The 16,311-nt window shown below is 45.4% G+C and overlaps 1 protein-coding gene across 1 annotated transcript in view; it reads right to left on the reverse strand.

Moving 5' to 3' along the window:
- The window catches only part of MITF (melanocyte inducing transcription factor), a 118,805-nt gene extending 103,123 nt beyond the window's left edge, over positions 1-15,682 (reverse strand). Inside the window, exons 1-2 of the mRNA XM_059479839.1 lie at positions 15,528-15,682; positions 13,479-13,556 (exon numbers count right to left, since the gene is read on the reverse strand). The gene's annotated coding sequence lies outside the window, so the exon portion shown is untranslated. The remainder of the gene's footprint in view (positions 1-13,478; positions 13,557-15,527) is intronic.
- Positions 15,683-16,311: the final 629 nt, after the last annotated feature.

The following is a 16,311-nucleotide window of genomic DNA, read 5'->3' on the forward strand; positions in this document are numbered from 1 at the left end:
GCAGCTCCTGAGAAAAATTTATCAGGAGACACAGCTCTCCCTCATTCGGTACCAACATTTCCTGTGATTTCAGCAATGCTTTTCAGATACCATGGGGTACAAAATTTCATGTGCAGCAAGCACATTGAGCAGAGCTGCTGCTTTTCCCCCTCCCCATTACTCTTTGCAATTGCCTAATTTGTAACATCCTCACTTATAATTCTCATGATTTGTATTTTTCTTCAAAGTACCACTTAAAATGATTCTCCCATCAGCAATGTTACTCCAATCACAGTCTGGGGATCTCTAGTTGACAGCAGGGAGCAACAACATAGATTGATATCTCTATAAGTAGGCAAAAAATTGACACACAACTCAGCAGAGTTCCCAGTTTGCAAGAATTCCCCCGCACCAACTATTTGTGCATTCATGTGAAGAGGAAAGGAAGCAGTCAATGCTGCTATTCAAAATAAAAAATAAACAGACATGTGATTTAATGGTGAAGAAAGTTCCCAGACTTTTGCATTCATACTCTGCATTGTACACTGTGAAATTCATGAAGAGAATGCAATTTACCCCTGCAGACTAAAAGACAAAAAGTTATCATTCTTTACCTCCCTACAAGGAAGAGGACTCAGTAAAAGCTTTCAGTATTGAGTATGGAAGAAAGGGGGCATTTAAGTGAGAGCTTCCAGTAGCCATGGAGGGGTTCTGTGAGTCTCACAGGAACATCCCTGTCCCATTTCTTTGCTCCACCAAGCACATATGCCAGTTAAAATATCCCATCTCCAATATCTCTTTTCTTTTTCCAGTTCCTTTTTCTCCAGCCACACTGGGGACCCCCAGCCTGTCACCCATCTCTTTCCATCCCCAGATGCCATCCCATCTCTTTGCCCAGGCAAGACACATTTTTCCTCGTTTGGACTTCAGCTCCCTCCACCTCCCAGCGATACCCACACACTTTTATTTAATCACAGTTTCTGCCTACCCTGAGTGCTGTTTGTTTTTTCTCCAATAAGGTTCAGTTTTTCACCCTTTCTGCTTTCTAATGAAGGGTTTTCCTTTCCCCACTCAGGAAAAGAAACCAAACAATCTCCTCTCAGCTCCCTACAGATGGGACCTCAGAAGTGTAACAGACAGGAAATCCTGCTTCCATTCATGGTGGAAAATGCCTGAGAGGGATGAAACTCATGGACATTTAACTGCTGCTTTGCTGTCCATATACCAGGTAGAGTTCTGCAAAGAATTATCATTTAGCCTGATTGTCACAAGAGCAGGACATGACATATCTCTGACATACATGAAAACCAGCAGCCACATATAGCAAGGTAATTTTTCCAAGCTTTGTAAGTTTTCAGGCAGGGCTTTGCTAGACAGCCAGAAAGAACCAGATGTTTTGAGAAGGAATCCAAAAAATCATTTTATGAGGGAAAACAACAGGTCAGCTACCCCATGTCTCAGCAGGACAGCCCTGCTCTCCACAGCCTGCCCCACACAAGATGCTGGTGCCAGGTCTAATAATTCCCCTGAAAAGTTGCATTTGCTTCTCTTAGAAAAAAAGTTAGGAGTTCTCAGATTGAAAATGGGCCCCCTTGTTACATGAATACACCAGGAGAAATAAGGAGACTTCATATTTTAAAATATAGTTTCTAAGAATGTGTCATCAGTTTGGAACAAAGTCTGAAACCCTGTCAGTCCCAGGGTGGTTTTATCAGCAGAACTGAAGGAGATTAATTCTGCAGCTGGGGCTCCCGAATGAATTATGTTACTCAAATGAATCATTCACTAATTCCTAGTCCTCCCTTTCTTCATCTCTGCCATATTTGGATAGGTAACAGAAGAATTCAAGGGGGAACTGGACAATCTCTCTTGTTCAATATCCTTGTTTTGATTTTCACATGTTCCTCTTTCCAGATGCTAACTCATGACACTGGTTAGCAACAGCAGTGGTGGCACAAACAGAAGCTGGAAGAGCAATGTCATTCTGACTTGGCTTTAGGGCAAAAAAAAAAAAAAAAAAAAAGAGCCTAGACTGGGATTAAGTCATTCCCTTTGGTTCTTCATCAAAAGAATTGCCTTCATGATTTCCACGCCTGGTGCTCGAGGCAGATGTTCCTGGGTTCAAACAGAGGGTGTGGGGGGGTCACAGCTGCCTCTGCAGGGACAAATGGGTCAGTCCTGCATGGTTTGGGGAGGTATTCAGGGACAGGACTTGCAGGATGGAGTCTGGGGACTCCTGCCTTCAGTGCCTGACCTGGAGAGCAGGCTCTGACCAGCTCTGAGCTGGGCTTCCAGCCAGCAACACCCAGTCAGCTCGGAAGTGGTGACTGTGCATTTGCAAGGGGAGAAGCAGGGAGCTGGCCTTTTCTTTGAGTGAAAGCTGAGGTTCTCCTGGGCTAGAACAGCTCTAAGAACTACTGCCTTGAGAATGACAAAAGCAAGGCCAAGAAGAGGGTCAGAAGAGCTGGCAGCAGGCTGTGTGTCATCAGCTACTCTTGGGGACCAGAGCATTTTTCCCCCAATATGAAATCATTTGGGTCTTGCTTCTCAAGGCTCATCCTGCTGAGCTCTAGTGGGCAGGGAAGGATCCCAGCAGGTATCACAGACTGGCACTTGGAACAGCCAAGGACAGGCTGGCAGCAAGGGCTGGAAACTCAGCAAACCTCTGTGGAATAAAGTTTGTGAGGCCAAACCTCATGTGGCCAACAGGCATTGCAAATCCAGTTAATTAAACTGGTGCAAAGGCCAGAGCAGACGTAGATAAACCAGGTTAAACTCTCACTTATGCTGATTTAATGTAATTCAGTACAGCATCAGTGGTAGTTAAACTGATTAGAGAGTTAACTGGTTTAAATGCATTTGCCCTAAGTACTGGCACTGGTTTAACTGGACTGCTTTAAAGTGAAAAACAAACTGTAGACCTCTGCCAAACTTCCCCTGTTGTATTTAAACCAGCACAACCTGTAGAGACATGTGAGAAACTGCTTGTAACCAGGAGCAAAGAGCACTGAGAACAGGGGACTTGGCCCAGCAGCCCTGGTCTCTGGTGCCTTCTTCTCCTCAGCTTTCCTGAGAAACTGAGCTATCCTCACTTCAACAACACTCAGGTCTAAATTTGCTTCCCAAAAATCCTATTATAAAAGGTGAGATTAAATCACAGCCCATTTTTAAAATACACAATCTCATCAATTCAGAGGGAAGGTGTTTGTTTCCTTTCCCACTGTCTAATAATAGTTTTGAATGGAAAAAGTAAAGATTTTTCAGTGAAAACTTTATCAGGCTGTTTCTATACAATCCCATGAGTGATTCCTGTGCTTCATGTGTCTTTTGAGATATTTCATTACAAGCACTACCTGAAGAGAACAAGACCTTTTTAACATTAGAAATATGAATATTAATAGTCACCATGAGTTCAAATACCAAGATTTTCATATTTCTGCTTTCCAACAGGCCTTTACACACACATCATGAAACTAAACCCTCCTCAAATGTCTTCAATTACTCACCTGAAATCAGAATATCAAATATTATTCTAATTAATACTAAAATATTCTCCACCTGAAGTCAGAATCCCTCTTTTTTCCCTCATCCACTATATTCCTACATTTCTATGTCACCACCTAAAGAGTTTGTCTTCAAACAAAAATTAAGCTTTGAGAGAATCACAAAACCAAAGCAAAATAAAAAAGTCTTTAGTACATAAAGCCTGCTGAGACTTGTGGGGTTTTTGAAGCAGACGATTTAAAGGATAAAGGCCAATTTGCTGAATTTTTCGTGCTACTTTTCACACTCTTGGATGTACAAAAAGGATGCCTTCAGCTAGCAAGACAGTGTGACAAGTATTTTAAATCCCTATTATACAGAGGTAATTGGCAGCATCAAGGGCCAAAACTATGTATAGTCGAGATCAAAACTGCCCATATATAAAAAAATAAGCTTCCCAAAACTCTTCTTGAGTGATCATAAAATGCTCTGCTCAGAACGTGTGCCTACTTCAGATCCCCACAGGGATGTAATACTTTCTTTTCCCCTTATTGTCTCAGCAGGCTGCCATTTGATCTGAACAGGCTTTGTGAGGCCATGGCATTGCCTCCATCCACCTGGAAAGGATCATTTGCCAGAGGATTCTTTTTCTTTAACAAGGCTTCATTAAGAAAAGGGCAGTTAAAGGCCTGTGAGCCCAACCCAGCAAGCTGAATGTGAATCCATGTCCTGCTTGTGAAGAAAGGCCACTCAGCCACAAAGAAGGGATGGCCCTTCCCTTAGTGCAAATCCAGAGAGGAGCTTAAATGTTTACTTTAAATATGTGTGCCCAAGAAGCAAAAAAAGAAGAGTTATCTGGCCCAGTAAAATGCCTTTGTGGTTTTGCCCCTCTGTTTGCATCCCTCCATCAGCTGTTCCCCCACATTTCCCTTGATTCTGTGTTCATCCAGGACTCACATTCCCATCAATGCCAGCCTGTGAGGAGGATGGGGAAAATGCTCTGGGAGGAGCATCAGTGTCCCCAGACACACATCCCAGCCATGTGCAGTGCATGGCCCCAGCAGTGCAGCTACAACCACCCACTGCTTCTTTTCATTTTGCCAGGCTTTGGGAAGCACCAGTGCTCCTTTCTGTGTGGGGAGAGCTGATATAGAATAGCACGGCCTGGATCAAACTGCACAGAGCTCAGTGACTCCATGAGCAGACACACAGCTCAGCCTTCCACACCCTGCCAATGATGCAGTGCTGAGAGCTGGATGCTCAAACTGCTTCAGTGGCCTCAATTATCTGGCAGAGCAGCTTCCATAGATATGACTGAAGTTTGCTGACTCCTCTCCAAGGAGCTGGTCAGTCACAAAGCCACACCTGGAGCTCATCTTGTCTGCTTTCCCAGCAGTTTGTGCCATTACTGGGGTAAAATGAAGTAAAAAGTTCACTCTGTACAGCTGTGGAGGAATGGAGGAAACTCTCTAGTGATATCCATGGAAAGTCACTGCACAGCAGGCCTCGAGGAGAAGTTATTGCAGCACAAAAGCCTTGCTCAGCAGCCAGCCAAGGGTTGAGTGTAGAGTAGCCAAAGTTACCCAAAATCCACCTTCCCATGCTCACCTGGGCTGCCCTTGCTACTGACCTGCCTGCCTGTGGCATCCAAGCAGTGCAGAGCAGCCTTGAGTATCCAGGAACCTCACACCCCTGTCTGCACCCACTAATTAGTCTGATTGTTGTCAGAACCCCCGGAAATCTTTTACATTTCAATAAAGGCAAAGAGGAGGCTCCAAGTTGTGGCTCACAGATGCTCAGATACATACCAGTGGGAGTTCCTGTATCAGTTAGGCCTGATCCCTATCAGGGGAGAGGTATTTCTGAAGCAGATTGTTCTGTCTGGGGCTGATAAAGCCTATCTCACTGAATTTTCCCCAGCAGTGGCTGGATTTACTGGATATTTACTGGGAGCTACAAGCACCACAGGATCAGAGCACCTGGAGAAGGTGCTGTCCAAGCCCAGGAACTCAAGTTCTGCTTCTTATAAAGAGCTAAATTTTGCCCTGTTCATGCCAGGGCACCTCAATACCTGTCTAGCCTTTCATGGAAAATCATCTTGCTCCCCATGAAGAAGGGTTTTTAACCAGCTGCATTACCCATCCACTGTAAGTGCAAAAAGCACCACTCAAACCACTGTGATGTCCTTGCTGAGGACAGCCTTGATGGACCTTGCTGAGATAGAATCAAATATGTGGTTGAAACCAGCTCTCATGACCCTCTCCAGAGCAATGCACCCAAGGTCAGATATAACCTCTGGAATAAGGGTTTCTTTGGGTAAAGAAAGTCATGCTTCTTTCTGTTTGAGGCATGAAAGCCCTCAGTTTTCTCCTACCAGAAACTGACTCTTGCCAAACCATGGAGCAAGAAGCACACAGTCCCCTGTCCCTGCCCTGGTGTGAGCATCAGAGAGGTCAGGGCTGCTGAAATCTGTTGTGAAAGGGCAAGGAAAGGCCACCTATTGGTGACACTAACTTGTCTCAGGCAGAAAATAAATACATTATTTATCATTTCTACACATTATTAGCAGAAGCAGCACAAGGTGCAGTCACTGGCACTTTCCTGTATCCTAAGTGTTCATCAACCTTTCCTTGATGTTGGCAAGTCTATTAATAAAGTGTTGCAGGCAATCAGAACTGCTCCACCAGCCTGGGAGGGGGAGTGTTGGTGACACTGTGTTCCAGCTGAAAGTCATGTAAAATCCTCTATACCTTTTTCTGAAAGACACCATCATCAGCAGCAAATGTAAATGTGCAATCACAGCACCTTGTAATTAATGGGAAATCACAGGCCCCGTTAGCACGGCAGCTCCTCTTCCACTGCTGGTGAGTGAGCAGGATTCTTGCCCAGCTTGGGCATCACCAGTCAAATTCAGCACATCCAAATGTCAGGAAACAAGATGTCACCATGTGCTGACCTTCCAGGTGTGCTGTGTCCCCTTCCCAGGTTTGCTGTCAGGCTGAGCTGAAGCCACCCTGTCCCTCAGCTCCCTGGGTGATGGAGAGGGCTCTGCCCTGGACCTCAGCAGCAGAGTGATGCCTTTGCTGACTGCAGACATATCTGAAACCCCACGTCAGCACTCTGGGGAGATGCTGTCTGAGCTCACTGCAGTCTTAATACTGGAAAGATCATGTAGGCCTCATTAAGAAATAGTTTTATTCTTGAGTCTGTCCTGTTTTTTAAAGCACCCAGGAGACAACAGAACCACCACATTTCCTCTTACACTCAATTTTCTGATTGGGGGCCTGAAATACTTAATGCCAGATGTTGCCCTGTTCTCATACAGTGCATGTGATACAGGCATCAATGCCAGCAGCTGCATTTGCCTGTGATATCAGTGCACACAGCAGCCAGGAGAATGTTCTGGGGCAGCTACCAGGGGCACACATGCAAGATCATGTATTTTAGGTACAGTGTTTTTGTCCTAAACATGCCTTGCCTAAACCACCAAACATCAAGCTGCCTCTGCTCAGCATCACACCACCCCCATGTTTATTCTTTGTCATTCTTGCCCATGCATCATGCTGTTGGTGACACCTAGGTGTATTATTTTAAGTGAAAAACTAAATGTGGGAAAAACAAATATCTATTTCACTTATTCAAATTCTGGCCAGGATTTCTATGATATTTTCTAGAAAATTGCATTATTATTGTGAAGAGAGAAGTATGCTAATGCCATGTCATTGCATATATTTACGGTTTCTCCTACACTCAGCATGAAGAAATAATCCATCACAAGTAATGACATTCTGTTCCTATTCCAGCTTTGCCCACATCCTCAGATCTCCATGCAGCTGCAGCACAAGAGATCAGAAACAAGAGACACCCAGAGGACAAGGAGTGCTTCACCTGCTGACAGGTCTGGGTGGGCACCCACAGCTTCCCATGCTCCTGACTCGTTTGGTTGTCCCTTCCTTTGCTGTGTCAATAAAGCCAAGGAAAAACCCACCTGCAAAACACTTCAGCAGCACAACAGCTGCTGTCTGGTTCTGGGCCCATCAAAAGCTTGCAGGGACCTTCCAGCACCAAACCAGAACAGAGCAGCAAAGGAAATATGAGGAGTCTTCAAAGACTCATCTGGGAGACAAAAGGATCTCCTGGTGCGATGCCAATGGATTGAAGATGCTAAGCAAGGAGCTGGTCCTAGGACCTCACTGTGCTCCCTTGGTCAGAGAAAACCCTGTGTCTGTTCTCTGCTATAAAGAGGACATGAAAAATGAGAAGGAAGCAGAGGGGAATTCCAGAGAACTGAGTCGGGGAGCAGAGAAAAAACTGTTGCATGTCTGGCATGCACCTGACTGACATTTCACTCTTAAAAATGCTCCCAGCAGATAAATTCAGATAAAGGGGCAGAAGTCTTATGATTCAAACACGTGTTGAATAAGAAACCACATAAATGAAAATATCAAGGATTCACTGACTGATGAAGCAATGGGCTCTATTCTGTAAACATATTTTCAAAGGAAAATCATGTGCCTTGTGTAAAAAAAAAAGTTACTTTCTTTTGGCAAAGCCCTGTGAAAGTTCAGTGAGCCACATCCAGTTACTCTCAGTGGGATCTGAAGCTTGCTTTTTGCTGCTTTAATATCTTAAGGTTCTATTTATTCTAGCAACATTATCACATTCTGTCCATTCAGTGTCACCTTGTGGACACCAGGGGCTCCTGGGCAAAATTGTGGGGTGCCACCAGGAAACCTCTGAACCTGGGTCCTGCCTTTCTGGCTCTGAGCTGCAGTCAGAAAGGCAGGAAAGTCCTTCCAAACACTTGCTCACTCACCAAAATTAGGTCACTAAGGGGGAAGAAATGTCCCTGAAGACTGTAACAGTGAGAAACTTCCTACGTGAATTATGTGGGACTGGCAGCCTCTACGAATGCCACTCAAAGCACCCTCCCACCTCCAGGAGTCTATGGAGAGGGCACAGGCAATGGGATTTTTCCATTCTCTAAACAAAGCTTTTCCTTTCGCCCATTCCCAGCTCCTCTGAAACGCTTCAGGTTGGGATTTGTTGAAATACCTGTGGACTGAGTGCCAGAGGAGCCCAAAATCCCTGGTGTTGAGAATCCCTGCCATCATACTTGGCAGCCCAACATCTCTGTCCTGGAGGTACATGGATCATTCTACACAATGGGTCCAAGATGTCAAGCAGCTCTTTTGTGATGGCTTTTCTACACAGTCAACACAGGAAGCTACAAATACACTCCTTAGAGTCATCCATAAAATGCCAAAACTGAGCATTGCAACGTGCTTGACAACTTTTGCAATCTTCAAGCTGGTTGCCGTGCTCTGATCCGCCAGTATGGGCACTCTAAAGCAGGAATTCAAGTACCACAAGGTCTATAAACCCTATTTTTCACACACATTGCTTCTCCTAGCTTCTGAGCTCAGTCAACAGAACCCAGAAAATGACAGGAAGGAAAACAGTTCAGAATAGAGGACAAGAAAGCTTACCAACTAAAATCACTGAAACCCTTTTGTTTTTCTGGCTCTGCAGAAATGCCAGCACAACCTTGAGGGCATTTATCTGGAATTCGGCATTAGTGTGCATGCATTCCTGGAGCTGCAAACCAGAGGCCCCTCAAGAGCTGTGAACACCCCATCACACACGTACAGCTGTTTACTCATGTTGGGTATTGGTGCCTGCCATGAGTAGCCCTGTTGTAGCCAGTGACTGCTTCCTCAGAGTGGTACTGCCCAGCATGAATAAGAACACCATGGCTTGAGAGAGGGTGAAGATGTGCAATGAAACCAGGTTGACATCACTGAGAGCAACCAGCTTGTTCTTGGTGTGGGGCTAATTAGGATGTTCCAGTCACTCTCAGGACACTATTTTATTCTTTTTCAAGGACACCACTCTCCTTGAAGGGTATTAAAACCCATGGAAGGCTTCCTTCAGCAAGGACCATCACTCCACAATCTGCATCCACAGACATTTCAAGCCTCTTTTCCCTACAGGTGTAATCCTAACAGTCCAAAACACAGAGGCACTGGAGCACATCAGCTGACTAAAATCAAAATTGCTGTATCTCAACCATCTGTTAAAAAATGTGGGACCATTGACTCATTAGTTTCATCTAACTCTACCAGCACAATAAAAAACCACACGCCTTCTGGAGAACAATATCAACATGTGTGGGAGGATATCATCTCTGCAACACAGGGTGGGATGTTGTAGTTAAGAACAACTCTCTGAACTCTGTCAGGTCAGAGCTGCAGTAGATTGGCAGCATTGCCATGGCTTTATTGGGGTCTGGATCTGTCTCTTCCCTGGAAATGGGATTTGGGTCCTCTCTTTGACTGGGGTGGTACAAAGCCAGGTGGGAGTCTGTCTGCTTTTACCACTCTATTTTAGAGCAGCTTTTAAGCAACTCATTTTTGAGCTGAAATTACTCAAAACCAGCAGAAAGAAGATGTAAGCAGCAACCTCTCCCACCCCCCTGTTGGGCTGTCCCTGTCTCATCTGGCAAGTCCCGATTATCTGGGATTGCAGTAACTCTGGAGGATTACTCACAGGCCGACCACAGCCACTGGCAACAACTTTTCCAGACAAGGAGGAGTGAAAGCTGGTGAATATGAGTTTAGCAGAGAGTGCCTCAGTTCAGGGGAGCTGCTGAAGAAAACATAAATAACGAGGGAAACCAGCTCTCATCCGAGTCCAACCTTTGAAAGTTGAAGTCTCCTGCTCATGAGCTCACCATGCTCTGTTGAGCAAGTGGAGGGGAAACATTTTCTCTCTCCAGCGTGACTTGAAGAAAGGAAGTTGTGTGGGCAGAGGCACTGAGGTGACTCTAAATACAGTGATGTCTCCTTCCCAGGCACTCAGGCTTGGGAGCTTTTGCTTTCTTCCACTTGGGAAAATTTCAGTGGCAAGATGTATGGAGGGAAATATTCAATACCTCCTGCTCTGCAGACATGTGTTTCTACAGCCAATTATGACCCCAGCCATGAAGTTTTTATTGCTACCTCTCATGCAGATTATTTATTGTAACTTCCTTTTTTGAGTAGGCTGTTTATTTTTAAGCAAGTGCTGTTACATTTTTCACTAGATTACTAATAGCCACGTGCTCTGGCTGCTGAAGCTGAATAAGCTGATGTAACTGTAGGTCAGGATCTTAGATCCTTCCTTAGCCTGTCCCCAAAATAAATATAGAGGGTGAACTTGGGGCTTTCTCTAAGAGGCCTGCGTACCTTCCACTTGGAGGATAAGGTAGAGCCCTGCTCCCAGCACAAACATCAGGGGTGGGACTGAGATTGAAGTAAAATTTGTACTATCAACGGGGCTTTGCAAAGTACAGGGCTAAGGCAGAACTTTGCATTTAAAATTACTTTTGCCCCTTTATGATGCAGCTCTTTAAGCTAACAGTAATTTCGGAAATTCTCATCCTAGTTTTGGACTCTGCTTTCCAAAGCCCCCACAGAAGGCTGACTGTACACTCTGGCTCAGGTAGTGGCATGATATTGTAGTGGGCATCCAAGCACTCTCCTGGTACTGGGATGCTTTGGGGGTTCCTTGGCCCATGTCCCACAGGACCAATTCCAAGCCCCTCCTCATCAATGCCCTCCACTCACCAGAATTTTCAATCCTGCTGGGAGTTTCTGACAACATTTTTGGGTTTTGCTGGGGTTTTTTTTTTTTTTTGTTTGTGTGTCTAGAAATGAGGAAATAAAATTGCTCTGGGTTTCCTGAACATGCCTTCCTCTCATGAGAGGAGCTTACTGGAAACACACATTCCTGGATAGGACAAACAGCCCTGGGCTGCCCTTGCTGGGTGCAGAACAAGCCTTGTTGGAAAACAGATGCAACAGCCTGGCTGTTTGGAGTGTCTCCTTACACTCCTCTGTGCTTTGCTCTTGGGCATTGAGCAAGATGGAGCAGGGCCAAGGGCCCCAGAGCATCCCAGCCTCAGTCAGACATCCTGCCATGCCCAGGGGAGCTCCCTCAAAATCCCTAATCTGCTCATCAGTCTGACAAGGACCTGGTATTGGGCACCTCCACTCCTCCCATGGAAAAGATTTCAAGGACACCATATAGACCTACAAGCAGTTTCTAGGTTATTCATGTTTACAGGTCCCTGAGAAAAATGTTCAACACCATTTCCACAGGATTTCCAGTTGCTGAGATCAGTTGATCAGTTCAAAATGTGGTACCCACATTTTCAGGTGGTTGGTGCACCTGTCTGGCACTTCCTATATGTTTGTTGAAAAATAAATTTGTTCTCTACTGCTCTGAGTGAAGATTTACTGGGATGAGTACACTCTGAATTCCCCTGCAGCTCAAGTTTTGGGATGGGCTTTGAAACCAATATGCTTTGGATCAAGCCTTCAGCACATTGCTCAATTTTCCATTCTTTGCAGGAAAACAGTTTACCAATTATAGGGTGGAAAAGGGCAGCAGCGAGATTTCCAAACAGCTCTCACAGCAGTGTCAGTCCTCTCATTTAATGACCTCACCAAGTGCCACCACTGTCCCAAAACTGCTGTGTCCTATAGCTCTCTGATACAGAGGTCACAGCTGAACTTCCTCCTTTTCTGGGATTAAATCAGAGGTTTTGACCAACTTCTATAATTAGGGAAGGCTTACTTCCCCTGACTCCTTTCCATCTGAAATGCCTCAAAGGCTCTGTACAAACTTGACATTTCTTATTTTAGCAAGGCAGATTTACATCGGGGTTCGTGTTTCTCCTGGAGCACCAGCTGAGCCCATTGCTGTTCGCTGGGCAGCTTCAGCCTGATGTTTGTGTGATTTACAGCGCGGTCTGCAGTCAGCATCTGAGCCCTGAAAGCCACAGTTAATTCCCACTGCTGCCGTTCTGGCCGCCTGCAGCAGATGGTGCTGCTGACTCGCTTCCACCCTGCCCGGAGCTCCAGTCCTGCTGGGAAAGGGCCCAGAGCACATCCTTTCCACCCTTCCCTGTGCTTGTCACCCTCCAAAACCTGCCCAGTACTTGCTACACCCCTACCAGACTCCAACTAGAAAGCAGGCTGGGCACAGCTAAGTTCTAGGATAAGTCAATGAAAATACGCACAACCTTTTATTTGCTGGTGCGTATAATCCATTTTGGGAGTGAAAAAAAATTCTTACATAGATATAAGTACGCCTAGGATCTCACCCTAAATAAAAGAATTATTTTTGCCCTAACTCCAATTCCCAGTCAGAGATTTTGCCCAAAATTCATTAAGGCAGCCCCTTTCTCCCCAGTGAAAGCAGGGATTGAGGTCTTTCAGGAATGCCACAAGAGCAGCTCATTTTCTGTCTGACACCCCCTGAGCTGAATCTCTGTCCCTTGGGAGGGGATGGGCTGGGTATCCATAATGTCCTGGTTTGGGCAGGGATAGAGTTAATGCTCCTCAAAGTAATTGGTACAGTGCTGTGTTCTGGATTTAGGGTGAGAACAACATTGGTAACGCACTGGTGCTTTAGTTGCTGCTGAGCAGGGCTGACAGAGAGTCAGGGACCTTTCAGCTTCCCATGCTCTGCCAGTGAGCAGGAACACAAAGAGCAGGGACAGCTGTCCCAAAGAGGCCAAAGGGGTGCTCCAAACCAGAGAATGTCACACTCAGGACACAACCTGGAGCCACTGATCACTGCTCAGCAATGGGCTGGGTATTGGCCAGTGAGTGATGAGCAATTGTAGTTTGAGTTTTACTCCTCTGTCTCCTTTTCATTACTATTATTATTAGAAATATTATTAATATTATTGGCTCCATCACCCCAAGATCACACCATGCCCTGGGGCAGCTGCAGCCTCCACACAGTTGACAATAGCTTATTTTTCCATGCTCAAATAGAAATACCAAAGTGGAACTATGATTTTTCACCAAATCAATATCTGAGAGCACAAATTCCCCACCACATAAAGCAACATATCAGCTCTAAATAATAAATGAGGCAGAAGTGTACAGCTAGTTTAGAAAGACCAAAGAGACCAAAGCATTACATCATTTCCTGTCTGTTGCTAAATTCATAAAAAGCCTTACCTTACAACCAATCAGCAAATCCCACTTTTCTGTGGTATAACTCCAAACTCAGGATGGCTGTCTCATGTCCTCAGAGATCTGCAGCAAATATATGAAATACATTATTTTAAATTAGCTTCAGTACTCCAGCAACCAAGTCCCACCCCAGGCTGGTCTCCTCCACCAAACTCTCAGGCACAAGGTTAATTTGGGCAATGTAATTATATGTATATATATATGTGTATAATCACCATCACATATGGCATAATCTGGTGACATAACACAGCATCCTTTCCTTCTAGAACTGAAGATGCTTTTTTCAAATATCCACACTGAAATACAGAGGAGCCACAGGCAGGAAAAGTAACTGTGAGCCCTCTGAGAGTGTTATTTGAGAGCAGTGAGTTCAATATTTAAAGCATCCCTGGCTACAGGTGCAGCTCATTGCAGTTATCAACATTTCCCATGTTAGACAGCAGGCTGGTGCTGACCCCAAGGCTTAAATTAGTAACAAGATTACTCAGAGAAAAGCAATGTTCTGAAAACCTTTACAGGACAAGGAAATATGCCAAAAGTAAGCTTGGCCAGTGTTCTTAATAGATAGAAACCCATTTGTTTCTTTTTGAGAACTTAATTAAGTTTCCAATGAATTCATTTGTAATAACAGTAATAAGCACCATATATGGAAATCTTCAATGAACCCTTAGCAAGGTAATTTCCTGAATTTAGCTTATATCTTTGTAATGTTCAAAGCCAGCTAGGCTCTAAAGTACAGCTGGTGTGCATTATTCCATCCTGAGTAGGAGGGCATGGATGGAATGGGTAAAATAAATTACTTTGGTGCTTTGACACCGGGTTTTATTGCCTGCAGAATGATGCTGGATCATATTCAGAGAAGCATCAAGCAGAGAGTTAACATCATTTCTTCTGTTTAACAAAGAAGCTTTGGGGAGGGCAGTGCACATGCTTTACACACTCCAACACTCTCCTGCAGTGCTCCCTGGCCTCAGTCAGGACCAAGCCACCTGAAATCAAACAGGACAAGCTGGAAGATCCCCTGTACTCTACAGCCTTGCTGGTAAATCACAAGAGGAGGAAACCAGAGGGGGAAGAGCTTTCTTCCCATCAAGGGATTCACACACCCAATTTACAACCCCACCTGCTTCTTGGGCCTTTTTCTGTTCTTCACATGCACAAACATGGTAAAAAATCATAAGCTAAGTGTCAAAGAAGAAAAGGTCATTGCTGACCAAGGCTGATAGCTGAGAGCAAGTCTCCTTCCTCTACACTGAGGATAGAAGGAGCTTTCACCACCAGCTCCATGTGTGCTCTCAGAGCCCAAGTGCTAATTACAGCAGCTGAAATTAAAACTTGGTTAAAATTTCTAAAACTTTAACCTCTCTACCACTGATTTTGGATGGCATTTGGTGAATATTCTAGTCCTAAGAGAGGTGGGGTAAGTCAAAGTACAAACAGACACCCAGGGACAAACAGACACATCTTGGGACACAAAGCTGAGATCAAGGGGTGCCAACAGCCATGGCACAGCAGGCATGCAGCTGCTCTTTGCAAGTACCACAGGAATGCTGGGGAGGAGCAAGGGGAGAGCCCAGAGAAGAAAATCCCAGAATGGATTAATGGATAAACTGGGGAAGGTGCTGGTGTCCCCCTCACAGCCCAGGCAGGGCACTGTAGCTAACACAGAAACAGAGCTCCTGCTCAGAGCCTGCAGCAGCCCAGGGATAAATTAAAACACATTTAAGTCATTGGACTCATGCTCATAGATTTCAATGAGCTCCAAGTGTCAAGAAATCCTCCCAGGAACAAATTCTGTGCTCAACAATGCCAGCTACCAGAGTACCCACACCTCAGAAGAAAGTGATGTTATATTTTCCATCATTAATACATAATAACAAACCCTCTGCTCACTGGGAAGCTTCCTAAGCTCCCACAGTGACTCGGCTCAACATCCACAGGCCTGGCAACACAGCCACTTCATCTTTAATCTCCTTTTACAGCTAAGCCAACACCCCTCATGTGGGAACACAGCTGCCCCAGGGGTTGACTTACAGGTCAAAAAGGGGATCCCAGCTGGAGCTTCTCTCTTCTTCCTGACTCATCTGCTCCTCCTGAAGGGCAATGCAGGACGCTGAGACTTCCAGGGGTGTTTGTGCTAGAGGGAGCTGCAGCCCTGCAGTGAAGCCCTCCCAAGCACTGCCAGACAGCCCAGGGAGAGCTCTGCCCCCTCCTGCCTGCCTAAATACCCCGCCAGGGAGAACACACAGCTTCTCCTCATTAGCTCTATAATCACTCCAATAGATTTGATATGTCCCAGCTTTCCAGGGATATCATGGCCTTGATTATCCCACCTGCTCCAGCAGCATTATTCTGCTCTGAGAAGCCCAGGGAGAGCCCTGTGATGATGGTGTGGATCTGCTGCACCCCAACATCGTCCTCACTTCACTGGCAGTTTTGCTCTTAGTGTGAGTTTTGTTATAGTTTTACGAGTTTTATTGCTGCCCTGCTCTTTCACGGACATTTACTCAAGAGTCTTTAAAGTTTCCTTTACCTAAAGGCAACGTGCCCACAGTGATCACCCCTGGTTTTACTGTGACACCTGCACCGAGGTCAGAGCAACCAAGGGTCTCACCAGTGCCAGGTTCAAAGACAAGTGGGATTCAGTGAGGTTCATCAGCAAATGGAATTGACTGGCAAACTTGGTGTAAAGAATTCCCTGATGGAACAAGACCCTTGAGTCCTGTCCTTGTTGCCAGGGAAAGCCCTGTTGGTCCTTGCTCCATCCTCCTCATCCTCCACATCCTCCTCATCCTGTCCTGCTGGGATGTCCTGTGTC

Source organism: Ammospiza nelsoni, chromosome 11, assembly GCF_027579445.1.
Source record: "Ammospiza nelsoni isolate bAmmNel1 chromosome 11, bAmmNel1.pri, whole genome shotgun sequence".
Classification (NCBI taxonomy): Eukaryota; Metazoa; Chordata; class Aves; order Passeriformes; family Passerellidae; genus Ammospiza; species Ammospiza nelsoni.